This window comes from Chlamydotis macqueenii, chromosome 11, assembly GCF_036417535.1.
Source record: "Chlamydotis macqueenii isolate bChlMac1 chromosome 11, bChlMac1.mat, whole genome shotgun sequence".
Classification (NCBI taxonomy): Eukaryota; Metazoa; Chordata; class Aves; order Otidiformes; family Otididae; genus Chlamydotis; species Chlamydotis macqueenii.
This window is the reverse complement of record NC_141566.1, coordinates 330,583-356,546: the sequence shown is the minus strand read 5'-3', so window position 1 is coordinate 356,546 and position 25,964 is coordinate 330,583. Positions and strand designations below refer to the sequence as shown.

The 25,964-nt window shown below is 43.7% G+C and overlaps 1 long non-coding RNA gene across 2 annotated transcripts; it reads left to right on the top strand.

Annotated features, from left to right (window-relative positions):
* Positions 1–214: 214 nt before the first annotated feature.
* On the top strand, positions 215–6,105 carry LOC147599310 (uncharacterized). Of its 2 annotated transcripts, XR_015259776.1 has the most exons (4): positions 215–275; positions 392–445; positions 547–648; positions 5,865–6,105. It is a non-coding gene; the product is annotated as an uncharacterized LOC147599310 (long non-coding RNA). The 2 variants fall into 2 exon arrangements; XR_015259775.1 differs by lacking the exon at positions 215–275 and having other exon boundaries at positions 288–445.
* Positions 6,106–25,964: the final 19,859 nt, after the last annotated feature.

The window sequence follows — 25,964 nt, the reverse complement described above, 5'->3', positions numbered from 1 at the left end:
GCAGGTGGTGTTTGGGGGTGTTTGGGACTTACCATTGTATTAAAGATATGCTAGGCTAGCTTCTAACAAATGCGTATTATAAGATCTCTAGGGTCCCACTCCCTCTAAGGACAAATAGATTTCGTATAAAACTTAACCTATGTGACTACAGTTCTACAGTTAGCAAGAATCACCTCATACTGATATTTAATTTTCAACATTTATGTCATGTAACAGAGCGCTTACTGCCTGTGGAGAGGAGCTGCTGCAGCTGAAGCTGGAGAGGCCACAGAAAGGTAAAGAAGAAGAAGAAACCAAAGGCCAGCCAGCCAGCAGCTGCCTCCCGCTGCAGGCCAGAGAGAGCCTAGCCTGCCTCTCCGGGTGAGGAAGGATCCCTCTTTGTACTCTTCAGCAGGCCAGACCGCCAGTGCGCACTGCACAGTCTGTACGTGGAACCTGAAGCACGGTACGGCCACATAGCGCGCGAGCGAGCGAGCGTGGGTGGGTGGCTACGTGTCTAGGAAGCTTTTTGTCTAAGAGCTGTAGGACACCCACGTATTCTCTTAGGTGGAGGACAGCCAAGTGGTCGGAGTTACAGAAGAGGAGAGAAGCAGAAAGCAGCATCTGACCTGTCAGATTCTCCCAGCAGTGCCGGGAGTGAGAGCTGTGGTGAGTCCCCGGCCCCTGGGGCTCTGCCTCCTCTCTTGTGCGTCCCTGTCCTTCCCTGCCGCTCCCGTGACCCCTACCTTTCCCAAGCTGCTGTGATTTGTTGTTGTTGTTATTGTTTCCTTCTACCTCTCCTCTTCTGTCTGTTCTTGTATGCTCTTCCCCCTTTCTCTCTCCCTTTAAATCTCTTGTTCTACCGCTTCCTTTTGTTTTGTATCCCTGCACTTTTGTTCTGCTCCCTTTCCTTCCTTTGTTTGTCCTCTGTCTCTGTCCTGCGGCCCATTGCTGTTTTTGCCTTTTCCATCTCTTTGTCCTGATCTGCATCCGTCTTCTCCCCCCAACTAATTTCTCCAGCCTGTTTTCTGGCCTGCTTTTCTTTGCGCCTCTGCATGCCTGCCCTGTGCCTCTGCCTTTCTATCTCTCTCTTTCTTTTCTTATCTTTCTTTCTCTATCTCTTTGTCTTGCGTACTGTCACTGGTTTTTTTTTTCTGTTCTGTATCTCACTGTCTGTGACGTCCTCTGTGCCCCTGGATGTGTTTGCAGCCCCTGGGTGCAGAGCTGATGGCTGAGGACAGGCACAGGGAAGGGGGTGATGTGCTGTGGGGCTTTGGCAAGGGCCCCTGCTCCTGATGGGCTCCAGCTGGGGCTGGAGGTGGGGCAGCCCCAGATGGGTCCAGTGAGGCTGAGGGTGGCCCTGGCCCTGGCCCTGGCCCTGCTGTATGAGGGGCCTCCAGCTGTAAAGGGGGCCGCCTGGGCATGGCTGCTGGAGGGGACTGAGGAGTGAATCACAGGCAGGTGCCTCCAGCAAGGAGTGGCTGGTCCATCTGAGCCCTCCCTGACAGAGCAGACACCAGGACGCAGTGCCAGGAGCTCCGTGCCTCTGTCGGCCACGTGTGCGAGCCACCACGTTCTGCTACATTTGTCATTCAGCCCTGTCCAGAACGTAGCTGTGGTAGAAGTTAGATAGCATGCATGGTCTTGCTAGAAATGAAGCCTGGAGCATTTGTTTTCTTGTAGGAAGCTAAAGCAGGTGGTTTTTGATAATGTTGTCATTGCATGTAATGACATACTTTTCTAGTTAGCTTGGTATGACACCTATTTTTTTGTACCTACACCCCAGAAAAAGTAAGTTGAGCTTTGCGTCTCTCAGCATCTGAAGCACCACGAGCGGCAGTTGCGGCGTCGGACTTCTTGGCAATGAGTGGAGCCGGTGAGCAGAGCACTGCGGCGCTTTTGAGGAGGAGAGTGCCATAGAAGAGATTGGTGGTAAGTGGTGTGATGTTGAAGGGCGGTGCTGTTTGGTAGGTTTTATTTTTGGGGTTTTTTTTTTTGCAGATGGTGATGAGGAGCTGGGCGAGGAAGCGCCACCTTAGTTAGCATGGGGTTGTTCTTTTGAGGATGGAATCTGATTTCTGGCCATTTGAGAGCTAAGTTGAGGGACCACAGCCGAGGAGGGAACAAGGTTGAAAACTGCAGGGAGGGTGTAGTAAATTGATGGGAGGAAGAGGGCTCCCTGGGAACAGTCTCTCTCGGGAAGGTGAAGGGGGAGACGTTACTGGTCAGTGTACGCTGGGCAAGAGTGTTGCAGCCTGGGGCGGTCTGCCTTTTATGCAGTCTCTAGGCTGGATAACGTTTGTGGGCCTGTAGAGGCGCTGGCAAGGGCCGGCGAGGAGCAGCACGAGCTTTCAGTGCTGGCACTTTTGGTGTGGCAGCAATCGTCTGACGTTCGTTATTTTGAGGCCTTTTTTCCGGTGGGTGGCCGTGCGGAGCTGACAGTGAAAGCGGGAGCACTGGCGTCCAGGAAATCCCAGAGCCCTCCTCTGCTCGGAGGCAGTTCACGAGGACAGAAGTGTTGCTGTGCTCCTTAACAAACAAATATTCAACTTGGCACATAGAGGGTGAGGAGATCTCGGCTGTACTTAGGGTTGAGAAAATGTATGTAGGCATCTGTGTCTGTCCCCTGCCTGTATGTAGGACAGCGGTTCGAGTGAAACTAAAGCTGCCAATGAGTCAAAAAAAGGCCCGGGTGTCTGAAAAATGCAAAAGCTTTAAAGGCCAGTATCAACAGCTGTACCAAAGGTGCTGCAAGATACTCTGTCCTTCACGTGGTTTTAGTCCTGAGAAACCTCGCCCCAAAAGGAAGAGTTAGATTCCTGCCTAGCTTCAAACTAAGGGGTTTTTCCCTCTCTCTGCTGAATGTCTGCTGCCAGCGTTTCACCGTGGTCGCCCTTTCCTTGGCCGTGAAAGTACGAGATGGATGGAAAGGAGCCGCAGCGGTCTGCAAGTACAAGGTACGTCTGCGATGCGTGACTGCATTTTTCCTAAGGGACTTGCCGCATCCCTGCCAAAACCAGGACAGTATCCACCCCTTATTCCATACCACCTACGTCATGCGTATACATATACACACACATAGATGTAACTCCTTCAATCTATGGTCTATCCCTCCAAAGTCTGTTGAGTTCATTTAGTCCATGACTTTGGGTTCCATATGTCATACAGTCTTTCAGGACAAGAGAGATGGTATGTAGTATGGGACTGTTGCATGCTGCATCTGGAACTCGCAGTTGGTACATCTGGCGTGGCTGGTGTATCATGTCCATGGTCTGCAAATTGAAGATGTTGATCTTGAGGAAATTGTTGGGCGCCAGTTCCTGTTCCATCATCGTTGCATCTCTCTTGGTTTTATTGAAACTCATTCTTCACTGATCAGGGTGTTCTTGCTGCAATACCTTTGATATGACATATAAGAACTATGGAAATGATTATATACAGTTCAAATTATTGGCTGTTCTCACCTAAAATCAGATCTCCTTGAGGTACACATCGGACTTCCCCATCCTCCTGCATCACCCACCAAGTACATCCAGGTCCCTGGTTTTCCCTCATCCCTTACTAAACGAGCTGACTTTCGCTTCCAAGATTTCTTCTTCTGTACAGGGGCGACTGATACTGACACAGGTTGGTTCTCTGATTCGGTGCAGTGCCAGTAGCTAGAGTTGGAGTAGCCGCAGTGCCTGTCATTGGGGCTGGAGTAGCCACAGGGCCGGTAGCTGGGGCTGGAGCAGCCGCAGTGCCTGTCATTGGGGCTGGAGTAGCCGCAGGGCCGGTAGCCGGGGCTGGAGCAGCCGCAGTGCCTGTCATTGGGGCTGGAGTAGCCGCAGGGCCGGTAGCCGGGGCTGGAGCAGCCGCAGGGCCGGTAGCCGGGGCTGGAGCAGCCGCAGGGCCGGTAGCCGGGGCTGGAGTAGCCGCAGTGCCAGTAGCCGGGGCTGGAGTAGCCGCAGTGCCGGTAGCCGGGGCTGGAGCAGCCGCAGTGCCGGTAGCCGGGGCTGGAGCAGCCGCAGGGCCGGTAGCCGGGGCTGGAGCAGCCGCAGGGCCGGTAGCCGGGGCTGGAGCAGCCGCAGGGCCGGTAGCCGGGGCTGGAGCAGCCGCAGGGCCGGTAGCCGGGGCTGGAGTAGCCGCAGGGCCGGTAGCCGGGGCTGGAGTAGCCAGGGTATCGGTCGGTTGATTTTTTCTCCCTTCTTCCTGAGGGTGCTGCACGTTAAGCAGTGTTTGGTAGATACTAGCCAGTGCCCAGCACAAAGCGGTAAGCTTTGCCTCTTTAGAATAGCTATGGCATTTTTCTTTCAAATATTCAATCACTTCATCTGGATTCTGTAGTTGTTCGGGAGTGAAGTTCCAGACCATTGGAGGCGAGAAGTTTTCTAGGTACCTGCCTGTCTTCTCCCACATACCATGCCACCCCTGCCCCTCCAACCTCAAGGTAGATCTCCGGGTGAATTTTGTAAATAATTGTTTAATCCTAAACAACATCTGAAACCCATTTAGGACACAGAGCAATAGGAGTATGCTGGCTTGCACATCCCAAGGATATTCAAAATTCTCGAGAGCTGATGTGACTCGCTCAAAAGAAAAAGGGAAGGTAAAGGAGTATGGGAAGGTACCCTCCTCTGACTTCCCCATAGATTGGTTCTCCGGGGAGAAAAAGAAAAATGTGTGATTATTAATAATTCTTACCAAATGGCATCCAAAGTACGGAGTTGCCAGCAATGCCGAAAACAAGGACCAGATTAATTTAATGACCAGTGATGATACCATATCATAAGCCAGTAGTGCCCAGTAAATCAACATGAGAATTCTCATCCATTTCCGAGAAATGATAAACAGCACCAAAGGAAATACGTGATGCAACTTAGGAAAGACATAACACAACCATGTGAACACGTAGTACAACATTGTGACCAGGGATTCAAATAAAATAATGAGCACTTGTAACAACTTTAACACACTCTAGTCAGATCTGTCCTTACCTCAACCCTTCGAGCCCCACGTTGGGCGCCAAAATGACTGTGATGGTTTAGCCCAAATCACCACACAGCTTCTCGCTCACTCTCCCCCTCCCCAGGGGGATGGGGGAGAGAATTGGGAAGGAAGGAGAACTCGTGGGTTGAGATGAAGACAATTTACTAAAATAAAAGGGAAAACTACAATAATAACAGAATATAAGGATATCAAAAATATACAAAGTGAACAATATGTGTTTTCTCACCACCCGATGTCCCAATGACCGATACAGCCCGTCCCGAGCAGCGATCACGGAAACAAAACCGAGCAGCAAGCAAAGGAGCAAAAGGGAGCCAGCAAGGTAGGGGGAACGATGCCAGCAAAAACAAGCAGGAAGGATGGATGCCAGGAAGGCAGATACCCACCCTCGCCTGCCCCCACTTATATACTGAGCATGACGTTTATGGCATGGAATACTCTCTTTGGCTAGTTTGGATCAATTATGCTGTCTGTCTTTCTCCCAGCTTCCTGCATCTGCAAATTAGCGAGACTTGGAAAGCAGGACGGTGTCCTTGGTCTCATTCACAACAACTGGTATCATCAGGGTGTTTATGAACATTCTTCACACACAAAATCCAAAACATACCAGCTACTGAGAGGAAAAATTAACTCCATCCCTGCCAAAACCAGGACACCAGCTCAGGTTTTTCCTGCATCTCCATCCTGCTCCCCATCCTTCTTTGCTGGTCTCTGTCCCGCTCCCTCTCCCTCTTTCTGCTGCCTCTCTTCCTCTCTCCACTGCTTCTTTGCCCACCTCTGTCAGGCTCCCTGTCCTTCTCTGTCCCCATCCTTCTCTCGCTATCCTGTTTCCTGCCTCGTGCTTTCTCGCTACGCCCCTCTGTCTTGCAAGCTGCCTCTCTTCTCTTCTCTTGTAGTGTTCCGTGCCCTGCTCTTTGTTTTTAGCAGCCTCCAAGTCTGCCCAGCAGCCCGGCGCTCCAGGACGCAGCCGACCCACCGTACGTTCCCTGCCGAACCAACGAGCGTGGCTCCTGGAATGACTTGGCAGTCGTTCCAGTGACACGGAGAGGGGATTGGAGGCTGCAAGCTCCAGAGCAGACTCGCTGCTCGGACTTATGTGCATGACTGAATAAACACTCGCTGTCTCCTTTGACTTCATGGCTGCGTTTCTGCTCCCTTTGCCCGGGGCCATGGGAGGTGAGGAGCCCAGGGGAGGAGGTGATGCAGTGTGGGGGTCAGGCGATGGCCCCCAGTTCCTGCCGGGCTCCAGCTGTGGGCTGGGGCTGGAGGAGCCCCAGGTGCGGGCAGTGAGGGTGATGGAGGCGGCCCCTCCCTGTAAAGGGGTGGGTGCTGCTGGAGGGGCTGGTGCTGCCCTGCCCCGCCCCGGGTGGCCGTGGAGGGGCCAGTGCGAGCCATGGGAGGACTTACTGGCTGTGGACAGGAGCTGCTGCAGCGGGAAGCTGGAGAGGCTGGTGAAAGGTAAGGAAGAAAAAAACAAATGCTGTCTGACTGGTATCGGCCTCCTGCTGCAGCCCAGAGGGAGCCTCCCTCTCCAGGTGAGGAAGAATTCCTCTTCGTAGCCGGCGGCAGGCCAGACTGGCAACATGCACCGCAGGGTCTGTATGCAACCGAAAGCGCAGGACAGGCACGTGTGTGCGCGTGAGGCTGTGTGTCCTCAAAGCCTCCTACTGTAAGAGTGTAAGACGCCAATCTGTTCTCTTAAGTGGATGACAGTGAAGTGACCAGAGGTACAGCGGAGGAAGGGAGGGTGGGGTGAGAGAGAGAGAGAGAAAAACTCATCCAAACCGTCAACTTCTCGCAGCAGATCTGAGAGCAGGAGAAGCAATGGGTCCTGGACCAGCAGCGTTGTTTCATCCCTCTTCTGCATCCTCATCCCCCTGTTACATGACATAAACATTGAAAATTAAATATCAATATGAGGTGATTCTTGCTAACTATAGAACTGTAGTCACATAGGTTAAATCTTCATAAAATTCGTTTGTTCCTAAAGGGAGTGGGACCCTAGAGATCTTACAATACGCATTTGTTAGAAGCTAGCCTAGCATATCTTTAATACAATGGTAAGTCCCAAACACCCCCAAACACCACCTGCAGAAATAGGCCCTGAGCCATCACTTTGGAGCCAGGAAAATCAAGCAGCACCGCGACCTGTTCTCAAGACCAGATATGGAGATTTCAAGGAGGAGTTTGACCAGCGAATTCGAGGAGGGGGCGTTTTGACGACCACCAAGACCACCAAAAGACCCTCGACTCAAAAGACTGGGCATGCGCGAGTGGGTAGGGAAATGATGTAATGGTTTCTCAGAAAATTTATGTTTATGCATATTATTTCTTGGAATTTAATGAATATGTATAATTAATGTGTATTTAACCCGTGCTGCTGATCAAATGGGTGCGCACGCTAGGTGGAGCGATCCCCCGTGCGCCCAGCGCTGCAATAAAGAAGTGCCTGCTTCTTAACTTCTCGTTGCTGTTAAGGAGTTTTATTCCGGATTTCGGTAACAGTTTTGGCGACCCAGATGGGACCTTGCGAGTGAGACTGAACGAGATCGAGTGTTGATCGAACTCCAGCCGGCACCGAGGTATTCTCGGGGAGACCCATCGCTCTCGACTCACAAAGCTCCTCGCAACGTTCCCTGGAGAAAAGGGTAAGGCACTTCTTCTTTGAAATCTGTCTGCTCTGGATAGCCTGCCCGTAAGGCGCGGCGAAAGCTTCGCAGGGTTGGGGCTTAGAGGGTACCCGTTTGGTTTGGAAGCCTAGGCGTCTGCCCGTAAGTCATAAGCGAAAGCTATTGCTGGGTTGGATATTTGTGTATTTGGGACAATTGTAATTTGCATTTGTTTGGTTTTTGTATTTGGGACAATTGTCATTTGCATTTATCTGGTATTTGGCATTTAGTCTAAATTGTTTAAGAGTAAGAGTATGGGGAGTATTGGTAAGATTTGTACATAGCTTGGAAAGGGCCCCAGGGTGTTTTAGAAGTGATTTACAAGCTGCTAATTGTTGCTTCAGTGCGTTTTGTTTTGTTTTGTTTTGTTTTGTTTTTAAGTCTGTATGCATGTGTTGCAGTGTAGGGACTTGAATGATATACAGTATTGCATTTGGGGTTTTAAACTTTTCTTGGTGACGGGATTGACTTTGTTTGTAGAACAGTGTTATTGTCTTTTTGGTACCAAAAACTCCTTTGTAAAATATGGGAAAACACATATCTTCTATGTCTACCTCAATGGTAGGGGAAATATTAATGAAGTCTCCACTGGGATGTGTTCTTAAACATTGGGAGGATATAAGGGGAGACCCAGTAACTAGAAAAAAAAAAAATGGATCCAATATTTTACAGTTGATGTTATCTTGTAGAAGGGAAGGAAAGTGAGATGTGGTCCCCGATGTTGATTTGTTCTTTACTTTGGGAAATCATCCCAAGTGGCAGAAAGATTGCAGATACGTCCCCAAGGATCTGATGGTTTTGGCATAAAAAAAAAAAAAAAAAAAAGGAAAAAGGTTGAAAAGATCCTGGCTTGTAGTATAGAAAGTGATGTTTAAAATGTGGAACTGAAGAGGAAAGCATAGAATTCATGTGTTAAATTTCTGTATTATCTTTATGTGCGGTCTGGAAGTGTTGATGCAGGTTTAACAAATGAAACAGTAGAAAAAGGGGCCAGAACACCGAACCCCCGGTGGGAGCTGTAGAGTGGGACAGTTGAATTATGAGGGTTTCAGTCCTATTGCAGGGAGAACTGGAAGCTGACAAGACCAGATAGAACAAGGAGCGGCTCAAGCCTTGCCCCCCCTACCACTTTGACAAGCAGTAGGGGAACAAACCGGGGATGAGATCGGGGTGTGGTAGAGGAATGGATAAAATAACTGCAATAGGAGAGAGATTGGGAATATCAGTGTGCAAAGTGTGAAGCATGGTGGCACTGGAAAAATGCGTGTCCTTATTCTGAAAAAGAAACAAAAAACTGGCAGCACAGCAGATGCCTTTGTCAGAGGTGCAAAGAGGACTGGGGGAGAATTCCCCAGCAGAACCCCTGGTTACAATCCAGCTGGGGACCCAAACCACGGATTTTCTGTTTTGATACTGGAGCTATTCATTTTAAGTACTGGTAGAAGAAAATTGAGTAAAAAGCATGTAGACAAAATTGGTGCCACAGGGAAAGCTGAAAATAATTTTTTCATTCAATCCTTAACTTTAAGGTGGGTAAAAATGGGGAACTGGCTAATTTTTATACATGCCAGAGTGTCCTGTTGCCTTAGTGGGGAGAGATTTATTGAGCAAATTGAAAGCACAAATTAATTTTTAAAACTGTGACATTCAATTAAATATACCCTAATCAAAAGCCAGAGAGGCAAGAATTTTTATGTTGCAGACAACTTCAGAGCCATATGAAATCCCTCAAGAAGTGGACAATGCAGTAACCCTTTGGTGTGGGCTGGCGAAGTTCCCGGACATTCAAAAGCAGCAGAACCGGTAAAGATTTTTCTAAAGGAGAGCACCAAACTGGTAAGACAAAAACAGTACCCTTTAAAATTAGAAGCTAGAAGAGGCCTTGAGAAAATGATTGAAAATTTTTTAAAAAAATATCGACTATTAGTCGAATGCGAATCAGAATTCAATACTCCCATTTTACCTGTGAAAAAGCCAGAAAGTGAGGAATATAGGTTAGTACAAGATTTTAATAGCAATAAATTTAATAGTTCAAGATATTCACCCCTTAGTGGCAAACCTGTATCCTCGTTGACAGCTTTAAAAGAAAATCACAAGTGGTTCACTGTATTGAACTTATAGGATGCCTTTTTCTGTATTCTTCTTGACAAAAATAGTCAGGCATATTTTGCCTTTGAACTGCAAAATCCCACAACTAGGCAGAAGACTCAGCTCACCTGGGCAGTGCTACCTCAAGGATTTAAAAATAGCCCAATGATCTTTGGAAATCAATTGGCTAAGGAATTAGAAACATGCAAAATAATTTATCCTGAAAGACTGGTGTTGCAATATGTAGATGATATTTTAATAGCCACAGAAACCAGAGAAGAATATTTCAACTTGACTACTAACCTGCTAAATTTCTTGGGCCAAAGTGATAACAGATTTTCCAAGAAGAAAGCACAGATTGGAAAAGAGACTGTCATGTATTTGGGATTTGAAATCACACAGGGACAAAGACAACTGGGAAATGAGAGAAAAGAGGCAATTTGCCAAATGCCGGAGCCAAAAGGAGCTAAGGAGCTGCAAACGTTTCTGGGAATGGCTGGCTGGTGTCACCTGTGGATTAAAGGAATTGAAGGAGGGACCCCTTGTGTGAGAACCTGAAGCTCGAAAGGCATTCCAGAATGTAAAGGTAGCTCTGATGTTCACTCCTGCTCTAGGGTTGCCCGATTTAACCAAACCCTTTGAACTGTTTGTTCATGAAAGACAACATTCGGCCCTCAGAAGAATGCTTTCTCAGAAAAATGGAGAATGAAGAAGACCGGTTGGTTATTTCTCCAAACAATTGGACAATGTTAGCTAAGGATGACCAGGTTGTCTATGGGCTGTAGCAGCAACTGTCCTCCTGACTTAAGAAGCTTGTAAGCTGACAACAGGACACCCAAGAACAGCTTATGTACCGCATATGGTACTTTCTGTTCTGGAACAGAAAGGAGGACACTGGTTATCCCCAAGCAGGATGCTCAAACATCAAATTGTCCTGTTGGAACAAGATGATGTCAAATCAAAAACAACTACAACAATAAATCCTGCCATCTTTTTAAGTTCAATAGAAGAAGAAGTTCTAAGTCATGACTGTCTACAGACCATCAAACAAGTTTATTCCAGCAGAAGTAACAGAAGAGTGAACATACCTGACCCAGAATTCGAGATATGTACTGATGGAAGCAGCCTCGTGAGAAATGGAAGAAGATTGGCTGGATATACAATAACAATAACAAACTCTGTTATTGATGCAAAGCCGCTCTCAGTGAACACCTCAGCACAAAAGGCGGAATTGATAACTAGCCCTCATAAAAGCCCTAAAATGGACAGAACATAAAAAGTGAATATATGGACTGATTTAAAGTATGCTTTTGGAGTAGTACATGCCCATGGAGCCACATGGAAAGAAAGAGGAATGCTGACAGCACAAGGAACATCCATTAAACACCAAGAAGAAATTCTGCAATTGCTCCAAGTGGTGCAGAAACCCAAAGAAGTTGCAATAATGCACTGCAAAGCCCACCAATTTGGGAATTTCCCAGTGAATATTGGAAATAAATTAGTCAATAAAAAGGCAAAGAAGAGAGCAGAAAAAGGCATCATGACAATAATACTAGTTAAAGAAGTGAAATTTGAGCAACAAACCCCAAATTACAGTAAGGTTGATTTGGAATTAGCTAAATCAATTCAAATAAATATGAAAAATGATCATTAGTCCTAAAAATCAAGTTGTGGTCTCACCACAATCAAAGCTAAAAGCATAGAAAAATTCATTGGGAAACAGAGGCAATGATCAGTGATTTAAGAAGACAGGTGATTAGTGTTAGGATGATAAAGCTAATAAAATCAGTAACAAAAAGTGTGAAACTTGTTTAAAGAATAACCCGAGAAATATTAAATAACCACCCCCAGGAACCATATATATGGGAAACTTGCCTGAAAATTATTGGCAGATTGATTTTTCAGAATTGCCACAACAAAATGGATATAGATATCTATTGGTATTAGTAAATATGGCCAAAAGATTTTCTTTTCCTGTCGCACCAATAGGCAAGAGAAGTGGCTAAAAATATGTTAAAAGAGATAATATCATGGTTTGGAATCCCCAAAAGAATATAATCAAATAGAGGTCCTCATTTTGTGTCTGAAATTATTCAAATATTGAGGAAAATTCTGGGAATCAAATTGAATTTACACACTCCTTGAAGGCCACAATCTAATAGACAAGTAAAATTTGTCAGAAAATATCTTTAAAATGGCCTCATGCTCTTCCTTAAGCACTTCCGAGAATCAAGATTCAATCCAGATCTAGGACTAAAATTAGTCCATATGTTAATGTATGGAAAATCTTATCAGACTCTAACCCTTATTCAAAATGTGACTGCTACTGGGGATAATGAAATGGAATTGTATTTGATATCCCTTGGAAGAACTCTGATATGGATATGGAACTGCCACAGAGCCTCTTTCTTTAGATTCCCCAGTTCATCATTTTTAACCAGGAGATTATGTGTACCTGAAAATTTGGGAATCAGAAACTCTTCAATAAGAATGGAAAGAACCATATCAGGTGCTTCTAGCAATATATACAGCCCCTAAATTTGAAGATATTGATTCTTGGATTCATTATTTGAGAGTCAAGAAGCACAGCCTCCAAAACAGAAACAATGGATTTCTAAAGAAATATGTCATTTAAAGTTAACAGTCTCTCATTTTTAATGAATTAGACAAAATCATATCAAAATAATGAAATCTATCAAAGGAATTTTAGTAGTAATGCTAATAATACTTTTTGGTTTACTGATTATGGAGATTAGTTATAAGTAAATGAGACTTATTGAAAAAAAATTAAATAAGTCTCAAAGGGGGGAAATGTTACATGACATAAACATTGAAAATTAAATATCAATATGAGGTGATTCTTGCTAACTATAGAACTGTAGTCACATAGGTTAAATCTTCATAAAATTTGTTTGTTCCTAAAGGGAGTGGGACCCTAGAGATCTTATAATACGCATTTGTTAGAAGCTAGCCTAGCATATCTTTAATACAATGGTAAGTCCCAAACACCCCCAAACACCACCTGCAGAAATAGGCCCTGAGCCATCACTTTGGAGCCAGGAAAATCAAGCAGCACCGCGACCTGTTCTCAAGACCAGATATGGAGATTTCAAGGAGGAGTTTGACCAGCGAATCTGAGGAGGGGGCGTTTTGACGACCACCAAGACCACCAAAAGACCCTCGACTCAAAAGACTGGGCATGCGCGAGTGGGTAGGGAAATGATGTAATGGTTTCTCAGAAAATTTATGTTTATGCATATTATTTCTTGGAATTTAATGAATATGTATAATTAATGTGTATTTAACCCGTGCTGTTGATCAAATGGGTGCGCACGCTAGGTGGAGCGATCCCCCGTGCGCCCAGCGCTGCAATAAAGAAGTGCCTGCTTCTTAACTTCTCATTGCTGTTAAGGAGTTTTATTCCGGATTTCGGTAACAGTTTTGGCGACCCAGATGGGACCTTGCGAGTGAGACTGAACGAGATCGAGTGTTGATCGAACTCCAGCCGGCACCGAGGTATTCTCGTGGAGACCCATCGCTCTCGACTCACAAAGCTCCTCGCAACGTTCCCTGGAGAAAAGGGTAAGGCACTTCTTCTTTGAAATCTGTCTGCTCTGGATAGCCTGCCCGTAAGGCGCGGCGAAAGCTTCGCAGGGTTGGGGCTTAGAGGGTACCCGTTTGGTTTGGAAGCCTAGGCGTCTGCCCGTAAGTCATAAGCGAAAGCTATTGCTGGGTTGGACATTTGTGTATTTGGGACAATTGTCATTTGCATTTGTTTGGTTTTTGTATTTGGGACAATTGTCATTTGCATTTATCTGGTATTTGGCATTTAGTCTAAATTGTTTAAGAGTAAGAGTATGGGGAGTATTGGTAAGATTTGTACATAGCTTGGAAAGGGCCCCAGGGTGTTTTAGAAGTGATTTACAAGCTGCTAATTGTTGCTTCAGTGCGTTTTGTTTTGTTTTGTTTTGTTTTTAAGTCTGTATGCATGTGTTGCAGTGTAGGGACTTGAATGATATACAGTATTGCATTTGGGGTTTTAAACTTTTCTTGGTGACGGGATTGACTTTGTTTGTAGAACAGTGTTATTGTCTTTTTGGTACCAAAAACTCCTTTGTAAAATATGGGAAAACACATATCTTCTATGTCTACCTCAATGGTAGGGGAAATATTAATGAAGTCTCCACTGGGATGTGTTCTTAAACATTGGGAGGATATAAGGGGAGACCCAGTAACTAGAAAAAAAAAAAAATGGATCCAATATTTTACAGTTGATGTTATCTTGTAGAAGGGAAGGAAAGTGAGATGTGGTCCCCGATGTTGATTTGTTCTTTACTTTGGGAAATCATCCCAAGTGGCAGAAAGATTGCAGATACGTCCCCAAGGATCCGATGGTTTTGGCATAAAAAAAAAAAAACAAAAAAAAAAAAAAAAAAAAAAGGAAAAAGGTTGAAAAGATCCTGGCTTGTAGTATAGAAAGTGATGTTTAAAATGTGGAACTGAAGAGGAAAGCATAGAATTCATGTGTTAAATTTCTGTATTATCTTTATGTGCGGTCTGGAAGTGTTGATGCAGGTTTAACAAATGAAACAGTAGAAAAAGGGGCCAGAACACCGAACCCCCGGTGGGAGCTGTAGAGTGGGACAGTTGAATTATGAGGGTTTCAGTCCTATTGCAGGGAGAACTGGAAGCTGACAAGACCAGATAGAACAAGGAGCGGCTCAAGCCTTGCCCCCCCTACCACTTTGACAAGCAGTAGGGGAACAAACCGGGGATGAGGTCGGGGTGTGGTAGAGGAATGGATAAAATAACTGCAGTAGGAGAGAGATTGGGAATATCAGTGTGCAAAGTGTGAAGCATGGTGGCACTGGAAAAATGCGTGTCCTTATTCTGAAAAAGAAACAAAAAACTGGCAGCACAGCAGATGCCTGTGTCAGAGGTGCAAAGAGGACTGGGGGAGAATTCCCCAGCAGAACCCCTGGTTACAATCCAGCTGGGGACCCAAACCACGGATTTTCTATTTTGATACTGGAGCTATTCATTTTAAGTACTGGTAGAAGAAAATTGAGTAAAAAGCATGTAGACAAAATTGGTGCCACAGGGAAAGCTGAAAATAATTTTTTCATTCAATCCTTAACTTTAAGGTGGGTAAAAATGGGGAACTGGCTAATTTTTATACATGCCAGAGTGTCCTGTTGCCTTAGTGGGGAGAGATTTATTGAGCAAATTGAAAGCACAAATTAATTTTTAAAACTGTGACATTCAATTAAATATACCCTAATCAAAAGCCAGAGAGGCAAGAATTTTTATGTTGCAGACAACTTCAGAGCCATATGAAATCCCTCAAGAAGTGGACAATGCAGTAACCCTTTGGTGTGGGCTGGCGAAGTTCCCGGACATTCAAAAGCAGCAGAACCGGTAAAGATTTTTCTAAAGGAGAGCACCAAACTGGTAAGACAAAACCAGTACCCTTCAAAATTAGAAGCTAGAAGAGGCCTTGAGAAAATGATTGAAAATTTCTTAAAAAAATATCGACTATTAGTCGAATGTGAATCAGAATTCAATACTCCCATTTTACCTGTGAAAAAGCCAGAAAGTGAGGAATATAGGTTAGTACAAGATTTTAATAGCAATAAATTTAATAGTTCAAGATATTCACCCCTTAGTGGCAAACCTGTATCCTTGTTGACAGCTTTAAAAGAAAATCACAAGTGGTTCACTGTATTGAACTTATAGGATGCCTTTTTCTGTATTCTTCTTGACAAAAATAGTCAGGCATATTTTGCCTTTGAACTGCAAAATCCCACAACTAGGCAGAAGACTCAGCTCACCTGGGCAGTGCTACCTCAAGGATTTAAAAATAGCCCAATGATCTTTGGAAATCAATTGGCTAAGGAATTAGAAACATGCAAAATAATTTATCCTGAAAGACTGGTGTTGCAATATGTAGATGATATTTTAATAGCCACAGAAACCAGAGAAGAATATTTCAACTTGACTACTAACCTGCTAAATTTCTTGGGCCAAAGTGATAACAGATTTTCCAAGAAGAAAGCACAGATTGGAAAAGAGACTGTCATGTATTTGGGATTTGAAATCACACAGGGACAAAGACAACTGGGAAATGAGAGAAAAGAGGCAATTTGCCAAATGCCGGAGCCAAAAGGAGCTAAGGAGCTGCAAACGTTTCTGGGAATGGCTGGCTGGTGTCACCTGTGGATTAAAGGAATTGAAGGAGGGACCCCTTGTGTGAGAACCTGAAGCTCGAAAGGCATTCCAGAATGTAAAGGTAGCTCTGATGTTCACTCCTGCTCTAGGGTTGCCCGATTTAACCAAACCCTTTGAACTGTTTGTTCATGAAAGACAACATTCGGCCCTCAGAAGAATGCTTTCTCAGAAAAATGGAGAATGAAGAAGACCGGTTGGTTATTTCTCCAAACAATTGGACAATGTTAGCTAAGGATGACCAGGTTGTCTATGGGCTGTAGCAGCAACTGTCCTCCTGACTTAAGAAGCTTGTAAGCTGACAACGGGACACCCAAGAACAGCTTATGTACCGCATATGGTACTTTCTGTTCTGGAACAGAAAGGAGGACACTGGTTATCCCCAAGCAGGATGCTCAAACATCACATTGTCCTGTTGGAACAAGATGATGTCAAATCAAAAACAACTACAACAATAAATCCTGCCATCTTTTTAAGTTCAATAGAAGAAGAAGTTCTAAGTCATGACTGCCTACAGACCATCAAACAAGTTTATTCCAGCAGAAGTAACAGAAGAGTGAACATACCTGACCCAGAATTCGAGATATGTACTGATGGAAGCAGCCTCGTGAGAAATGGAAGAAGATTGGCTGGATATGCAATAACAATAACAAACTCTGTTATTGATGCAAAGCCGCTCTCAGTGAACACCTCAGCACAAAAGGCGGAATTGATAACTAGCCCTCATAAAAGCCCTAAAATGGACAGAACATAAAAAGTGAATATATGGACTGATTTAAAGTATGCTTTTGGAGTAGTACATGCCCATGGAGCCACATGGAAAGAAAGAGGAATGCTGACAGCACAAGGAACATCCATTAAACACCAAGAAGAAATTCTGCAATTGCTCCAAGTGGTGCAGAAACCCAAAGAAGTTGCAATAATGCACTGCAAAGCCCACCAATTTGGGAATTTCCCAGTGAATATTGGAAATAAATTAGTCAATAAAAAGGCAAAGAAGAGAGCAGAAAAAGGCATCATGACAATAATACTAGTTAAAGAAGTGAAATTTGAGCAACAAACCCCAAATTACAGTAAGGTTGATTTGGAATTAGCTAAATCAATTCAAATAAATATGAAAAATGATCATTAGTCCTAAAAATCAAGTTGTGGTCTCACCACAATCAAAGCTAAAAGCATAGAAAAATTCATTGGGAAACAGAGGCAATGATCAGTGATTTAAGAAGACAGGTGATTAGTGTTAGGATGATAAAGCTAATAAAATCAGTAACAAAAAGTGTGAAACTTGTTTAAAGAATAACCCGAGAAATATTAAATAACCACCCCCAGGAACCATATATATGGGAAACTTGCCTGAAAATTATTGGCAGATTGATTTTTCAGAATTGCCACAACAAAATGGATATAGATATCTATTGGTATTAGTAAATATGGCCAAAAGATTTTCTTTTCCTGTCGCACCAATAGGCAAGAGAAGTGGCTAAAAATATGTTAAAAGAGATAATATCATGGTTTGGAATCCCCAAAAGAATATAATCAAATAGAGGTCCTCATTTTGTGTCTGAAATTATTCAAATATTGAGGAAAATTCTGGGAATCAAATTGAATTTACACACTCCTTGAAGGCCACAATCTAATAGACAAGTAAAATTTGTCAGAAAATATCTTTAAAATGGCCTCATGCTCTTCCTTAAGCACTTCCGAGAATCAAGATTCAATCCAGATCTAGGACTAAAATTAGTCCATATGTTAATGTATGGAAAATCTTATCAGACGCTAACCCTTATTCAAAATGTGACTGCTACTGGGGATAATGAAATGGAATTGTATTTGATATCCCTTGGAAGAACTCTGATATGGATATGGAACTGCCACAGAGCCTCTTTCTTTAGATTCCCCGGTTCATCATTTTTAACCAGGAGATTATGTGTACCTGAAAATTTGGGAATCAGAAACTCTTCAATAAGAATGGAAAGAACCATATCAGGTGCTTCTAGCAATATATACAGCCCCTAAATTTGAAGATATTGATTCTTGGATTCATTATTTGAGAGTCAAGAAGCACAGCCTCCAAAACAGAAACAATGGATTTCTAAAGAAATATGTCATTTAAAGTTAACAGTCTCTCATTTTTAATGAATTAGACAAAATCATATCAAAATAATGAAATCTATCAAAGGAATTTTAGTAGTAATGCTAATAATACTTTTTGGTTTACTGATTATGGAGATTAGTTATAAGTAAATGAGACTTATTGAAAAAAAATTAAATAAGTCTCAAAGGGGGGAAATGTTACATGACATAAACATTGAAAATTAAATATCAATATGAGGTGATTCTTGCTAACTATAGAACTGTAGTCACATAGGTTAAATCTTCATAAAATTTGTTTGTTCCTAAAGGGAGTGGGACCCTAGAGATCTTATAATACGCATTTGTTAGAAGCTAGCCTAGCATATCTTTAATACAATGGTAAGTCCCAAACACCCCCAAACACCACCTGCAGAAATAGGCCCTGAGCCATCACTTTGGAGCCAGGAAAATCAAGCAGCACCGCGACCTGTTCTCAAGACCAGATATGGAGATTTCAAGGAGGAGTTTGACCAGCGAATCTGAGGAGGGGGCGTTTTGACGACCACCAAGACCACCAAAAGACCCTCGACTCAAAAGACTGGGCATGCGTGAGTGGGTAGGGAAATGATGTAATGGTTTCTCAGAAAATTTATGTTTATGCATATTATTTCTTGGAATTTAATGAATATGTATAATTAATGTGTATTTAACCCGTGCTGTTGATCAAATGGGTGCGCACGCTAGGTGGAGCGATCCCCCGTGCGCCCAGCGCTGCAATAAAGAAGTGCCTGCTTCTTAACTTCTCATTGCTGTTAAGGAGTTTTATTCCGGATTTCGGTAACAGTTTTGGCGACCCAGATGGGACCTTGCGAGTGAGACTGAACGAGATCGAGTGTTGATCGAACTCCAGCCGGCACCGAGGTATTCTCGGGGAGACCCATCGCTCTCGACTCACAAAGCTCCTCGCAACGTTCCCTGGAGAAAAGGGTAAGGCACTTCTTCTTTGAAATCTGTCTGCTCTGGATAGCCTGCCCGTAAGGCGCGGCGAAAGCTTCGCAGGGTTGGGGCTTAGAGGGTACCCGTTTGGTTTGGAAGCCTAGGCGTCTGCCCGTAAGTCATAAGCGAAAGCTATTGCTGGGTTGGACATTTGTGTATTTGGGACAATTGTCATTTGCATTTGTTTGGTTTTTGTATTTGGGACAATTGTCATTTGCATTTATCTGGTATTTGGCATTTAGTCTAAATTGTTTAAGAGTAAGAGTATGGGGAGTATTGGTAAGATTTGTACATAGCTTGGAAAGGGCCCCAGGGTGTTTTAGAAGTGATTTACAAGCTGCTAATTGTTGCTTCAGTGCGTTTTGTTTTGTTTTGTTTTGTTTTTAAGTCTGTATGCATGTGTTGCAGTGTAGGGACTTGAATGATATACAGTATTGCATTTGGGGTTTTAAACTTTTCTTGGTGATGGGATTGACTTTGTTTGTAGAACAGTGTTATTGTCTTTTTGGTACCAAAAACTCCTTTGTAAAATATGGGAAAACACATATCTTCTATGTCTACCTCAATGGTAGGGGAAATATTAATGAAGTCTCCACTGGGATGTGTTCTTAAACATTGGGAGGATATAAGGGGAGACCCAGTAACTAGAAAAAAAAAAAATGGATCCAATATTTTACAGTTGATGTTATCTTGTAGAAGGGAAGGAAAGTGAGATGTGGTCCCCGATGTTGATTTGTTCTTTACTTTGGGAAATCATCCCAAGTGGCAGAAAGATTGCAGATACGTCCCCAAGGATCTGATGGTTTTGGCATAAAAAAAAAAAAAAAAAAAAAGGAAAAAGGTTGAAAAGATCCTGGCTTGTAGTATAGAAAGTGATGTTTAAAATGTGGAACTGAAGAGGAAAGCATAGAATTCATGTGTTAAATTTCTGTATTATCTTTATGTGCGGTCTGGAAGTGTTGATGCAGGTTTAACAAATGAAACAGTAGAAAAAGGGGCCAGAACACCGAACCCCCGGTGGGAGCTGTAGAGTGGGACAGTTGAATTATGAGGGTTTCAGTCCTATTGCAGGGAGAACTGGAAGCTGACAAGACCAGATAGAACAAGGAGCGGCTCAAGCCTTGCCCCCCCTACCACTTTGACAAGCAGTAGGGGAACAAACCGGGGATGAGATCGGGGTGTGGTAGAGGAATGGATAAAATAACTGCAATAGGAGAGAGATTGGGAATATCAGTGTGCAAAGTGTGAAGCATGGTGGCACTGGAAAAATGCGTGTCCTTATTCTGAAAAAGAAACAAAAAACTGGCAGCACAGCAGATGCCTGTGTCAGAGGTGCAAAGAGGACTGGGGGAGAATTCCCCAGCAGAACCCCTGGTTACAATCCAGCTGGGGACCCAAACCACGGATTTTCTATTTTGATACTGGAGCTATTCATTTTAAGTACTGGTAGAAGAAAATTGAGTAAAAAGCATGTAGACAAAATTGGTGCCACAGGGAAAGCTGAAAATAATTTTTTCATTCAATCCTTAACTTTAAGGTGGGTAAAAATGGGGAACTGGCTAATTTTTATACATGCCAGAGTGTCCTGTTGCCTTAGTGGGGAGAGATTTATTGAGCAAATTGAAAGCACAAATTAATTTTTAAAACTGTGACATTCAATTAAATATACCCTAATCAAAAGCCAGAGAGGCAAGAATTTTTATGTTGCAGACAACTTCAGAGCCATATGAAATCCCTCAAGAAGTGGACAATGCAGTAACCCTTTGGTGTGGGCTGGCGAAGTTCCCGGACATTCAAAAGCAGCAGAACCGGTAAAGATTTTTCTAAAGGAGAGCACCAAACTGGTAAGACAAAACCAGTACCCTTCAAAATTAGAAGCTAGAAGAGGCCTTGAGAAAATGATTGAAAATTTCTTAAAAAAATATCGACTATTAGTCGAATGTGAATCAGAATTCAATACTCCCATTTTACCTGTGAAAAAGCCAGAAAGTGAGGAATATAGGTTAGTACAAGATTTTAATAGCAATAAATTTAATAGTTCAAGATATTCACCCCTTAGTGGCAAACCTGTATCCTCGTTGACAGCTTTAAAAGAAAATCACAAGTGGTTCACTGTATTGAACTTATAGGATGCCTTTTTCTGTATTCTTCTTGACAAAAATAGTCAGGCATATTTTGCCTTTGAACTGCAAAATCCCACAACTAGGCAGAAGACTCAGCTCACCTGGGCAGTGCTACCTCAAGGATTTAAAAATAGCCCAATGATCTTTGGAAATCAATTGGCTAAGGAATTAGAAACATGCAAAATAATTTATCCTGAAAGACTGGTGTTGCAATATGTAGATGATATTTTAATAGCCACAGAAACCAGAGAAGAATATTTCAACTTGACTACTAACCTGCTAAATTTCTTGGGCCAAAGTGATAACAGATTTTCCAAGAAGAAAGCACAGATTGGAAAAGAGACTGTCATGTATTTGGGATTTGAAATCACACAGGGACAAAGACAACTGGGAAATGAGAGAAAAGAGGCAATTTGCCAAATGCCGGAGCCAAAAGGAGCTAAGGAGCTGCAAACGTTTCTGGGAATGGCTGGCTGGTGTCACCTGTGGATTAAAGGAATTGAAGGAGGGACCCCTTGTGTGAGAACCTGAAGCTCGAAAGGCATTCCAGAATGTAAAGGTAGCTCTGATGTTCACTCCTGCTCTAGGGTTGCCCGATTTAACCAAACCCTTTGAACTGTTTGTTCATGAAAGACAACATTCGGCCCTCAGAAGAATGCTTTCTCAGAAAAATGGAGAATGAAGAAGACCGGTTGGTTATTTCTCCAAACAATTGGACAATGTTAGCTAAGGATGACCAGGTTGTCTATGGGCTGTAGCAGCAACTGTCCTCCTGACTTAAGAAGCTTGTAAGCTGACAACGGGACACCCAAGAACAGCTTATGTACCGCATATGGTACTTTCTGTTCTGGAACAGAAAGGAGGACACTGGTTATCCCCAAGCAGGATGCTCAAACATCAAATTGTCCTGTTGGAACAAGATGATGTCAAATCAAAAACAACTACAACAATAAATCCTGCCATCTTTTTAAGTTCAATAGAAGAAGAAGTTCTAAGTCATGACTGCCTACAGACCATCAAACAAGTTTATTCCAGCAGAAGTAACAGAAGAGTGAACATACCTGACCCAGAATTCGAGATATGTACTGATGGAAGCAGCCTCGTGAGAAATGGAAGAAGATTGGCTGGATATACAATAACAATAACAAACTCTGTTATTGATGCAAAGCCGCTCTCAGTGAACACCTCAGCACAAAAGGCGGAATTGATAACTAGCCCTCATAAAAGCCCTAAAATGGACAGAACATAAAAAGTGAATATATGGACTGATTTAAAGTATGCTTTTGGAGTAGTACATGCCCATGGAGCCACATGGAAAGAAAGAGGAATGCTGACAGCACAAGGAACATCCATTAAACACCAAGAAGAAATTCTGCAATTGCTCCAAGTGGTGCAGAAACCCAAAGAAGTTGCAATAATGCACTGCAAAGCCCACCAATTTGGGAATTTCCCAGTGAATATTGGAAATAAATTAGTCAATAAAAAGGCAAAGAAGAGAGCAGAAAAAGGCATCATGACAATAATACTAGTTAAAGAAGTGAAATTTGAGCAACAAACCCCAAATTACAGTAAGGTTGATTTGGAATTAGCTAAATCAATTCAAATAAATATGAAAAATGATCATTAGTCCTAAAAATCAAGTTGTGGTCTCACCACAATCAAAGCTAAAAGCATAGAAAAATTCATTGGGAAACAGAGGCAATGATCAGTGATTTAAGAAGACAGGTGATTAGTGTTAGGATGATAAAGCTAATAAAATCAGTAACAAAAAGTGTGAAACTTGTTTAAAGAATAACCCGAGAAATATTAAATAACCACCCCCAGGAACCATATATATGGGAAACTTGCCTGAAAATTATTGGCAGATTGATTTTTCAGAATTGCCACAACAAAATGGATATAGATATCTATTGGTATTAGTAAATATGGCCAAAAGATTTTCTTTTCCTGTCGCACCAATAGGCAAGAGAAGTGGCTAAAAATATGTTAAAAGAGATAATATCATGGTTTGGAATCCCCAAAAGAATATAATCAAATAGAGGTCCTCATTTTGTGTCTGAAATTATTCAAATATTGAGGAAAATTCTGGGAATCAAATTGAATTTACACACTCCTTGAAGGCCACAATCTAATAGACAAGTAAAATTTGTCAGAAAATATCTTTAAAATGGCCTCATGCTCTTCCTTAAGCACTTCCGAGAATCAAGATTCAATCCAGATCTAGGACTAAAATTAGTCCATATGTTAATGTATGGAAAATCTTATCAGACGCTAACCCTTATTCAAAATGTGACTGCTACTGGGGATAATGAAATGGAATTGTATTTGATATCCCTTGGAAGAACTCTGATATGGATATGGAACTGCCACAGAGCCTCTTTCTTTAGATTCCCCGGTTCATCATTTTTAACCAGGAGATTATGTGTACCTGAAAATTTGGGAATCAGAAACTCTTCAATAAGAATGGAAAGAACCATATCAGGTGCTTCTAGCAATATATACAGCCCCTAAATTTGAAGATATTGATTCTTGGATTCATTATTTGAGAGTCAAGAAGCACAGCCTCCAAAACAGAAACAATGGATTTCTAAAGAAATATGTCATTTAAAGTTAACAGTCTCTCATTTTTAATGAATTAGACAAAATCATATCAAAATAATGAAATCTATCAAAGGAATTTTAGTAGTAATGCTAATAATACTTTTTGGTTTACTGATTATGGAGATTAGTTATAAGTAAATGAGACTTATTGAAAAAAAATTAAATAAGTCTCAAAGGGGGGAAATGTTACATGACATAAACATTGAAAATTAAATATCAATATGAGGTGATTCTTGCTAACTATAGAACTGTAGTCACATAGGTTAAATCTTCATAAAATTTGTTTGTTCCTAAAGGGAGTGGGACCCTAGAGATCTTATAATACGCATTTGTTAGAAGCTAGCCTAGCATATCTTTAATACAATGGTAAGTCCCAAACACCCCCAAACACCACCTGCAGAAATAGGCCCTGAGCCATCACTTTGGAGCCAGGAAAATCAAGCAGCACCGCGACCTGTTCTCAAGACCAGATATGGAGATTTCAAGGAGGAGTTTGACCAGCGAATCTGAGGAGGGGGCGTTTTGACGACCACCAAGACCACCAAAAGACCCTCGACTCAAAAGACTGGGCATGCGCGAGTGGGTAGGGAAATGATGTAATGGTTTCTCAGAAAATTTATGTTTATGCATATTATTTCTTGGAATTTAATGAATATGTATAATTAATGTGTATTTAACCCGTGCTGTTGATCAAATGGGTGCGCACGCTAGGTGGAGTGATCCCCCGTGCGCCCAGCGCTGCAATAAAGAAGTGCCTGCTTCTTAACTTCTCGTTGCTGTTAAGGAGTTTTATTCCGGATTTCGGTAACACCCCCTGCCTCTCCCTCTCTTTCTCTCACTGCTGTAGGTTTTTTTTACTTCCCTATACCTCTCCCTCTCTCCTTCTACCTCTTTGCTTTCTTTTTCTCTCTGCTGCCCATTTTTTTTCCATTTATCTGTCTGTCTTCCTATCACAACTTTCAAAATTTCTCCTCATCTGCCTTTTAGCCTTTCACAGTTCCCAGCCCCCTATCTCTCTATGTCCAGGTCCATGTCCCTGATTTTTCAGTTCCTCTCTCTCTGCCCTGTGTCCTACATACACCTTTTCTTTCTTATATTAGATTAAGTTACTCCAGGTCCCTGTCCCTTTGTTTTAATTTCTTCCCTTTCTGTGCCATAGCCCGCTTTTGTCTGTATCATTCTCTCTGTGTCTGGCTCCCTTGGTCCCTCCCCTTAGCTCTTTAAGATTTTTTGGTATTTCTCCGCACCCCCCCCCCCGGCACCCTCGCAACCCCTGCCCTCCTGTCTCATGCCCTCACTCCCCCCTCCACCCCTGCTCTGCCTCCCCGTATTTGACCCTGCCCCCCGTAACCCCTCTGCCTGCAGACCCTGGGGTGATGCCTGCCCCCCACCACCCCCAAACTGAAACCTCCCACCTGCTTCCCTGCACCTCACTGCATCTCAGTTGTTTTAATTGATAATTTGCAATTGTTTTCAGTTTTATCACTTCTCTTTCTGGGCATTTATTGTTCTCTCCTTTGCTCACAAGGGGTATTGGTGGTGGTTTGTTTCTTCTTAATTGTTAAACTGTTTTCATCTCAACCCGCGAGTTTCCTCACTTTCACCCTTCTCATTCTCTCCCCCTCCCACGGGGACGCTTTTTGGTACAGAGGCCACAAATGTCACTGCCCAGGCTGCGCGGGGGGAAGGGGCAGCCGTGCCCCGGGAAGGGGTGACCGGCTGCGGACGGCGCGAACGGGAGGGAGGAACCGGCCGTGGCTCGTCCGGCTGAACACCCAGGCCCGGAGCGGTGGGGGGCTGCTGCCACCTGGTGACGGAAAGCGGGAACTGCAGCTCGGGAGTCGCGCATGCGCAGTGCTCTGCCCTTCTCCCGGCAGGCACTGTGTTCGGCCTTCGGACTGCGCATGCGGCCGGGAGCAGCATGGCGGTGTGCGGCCGGCGGGTCCCGGCGGCGGTGACGGGTGAGTACCGAGGGCACCCGTGAGGTGAGCGAGCCCCTTTCGTGGCTGCAGCGCTGTCTCCTGCCCGCCCGGGGAGCCTCAAGCCGCCCGCTCGGAGCCGAGCCGGGCGAGGGCAGCCCCGGGGAGTGACCCGAGAGCAGAGAGAAGGGAAGAGGGGCAGGAGGGGGCCCCCCCTCCCGGGCGGAGACGCCGGGCACCTCCCCAGCTCGCCAGAGCTCCCCCCGAGCCTCCCCCGGCCCCGTGCAGCTGCCCGCCGCTCC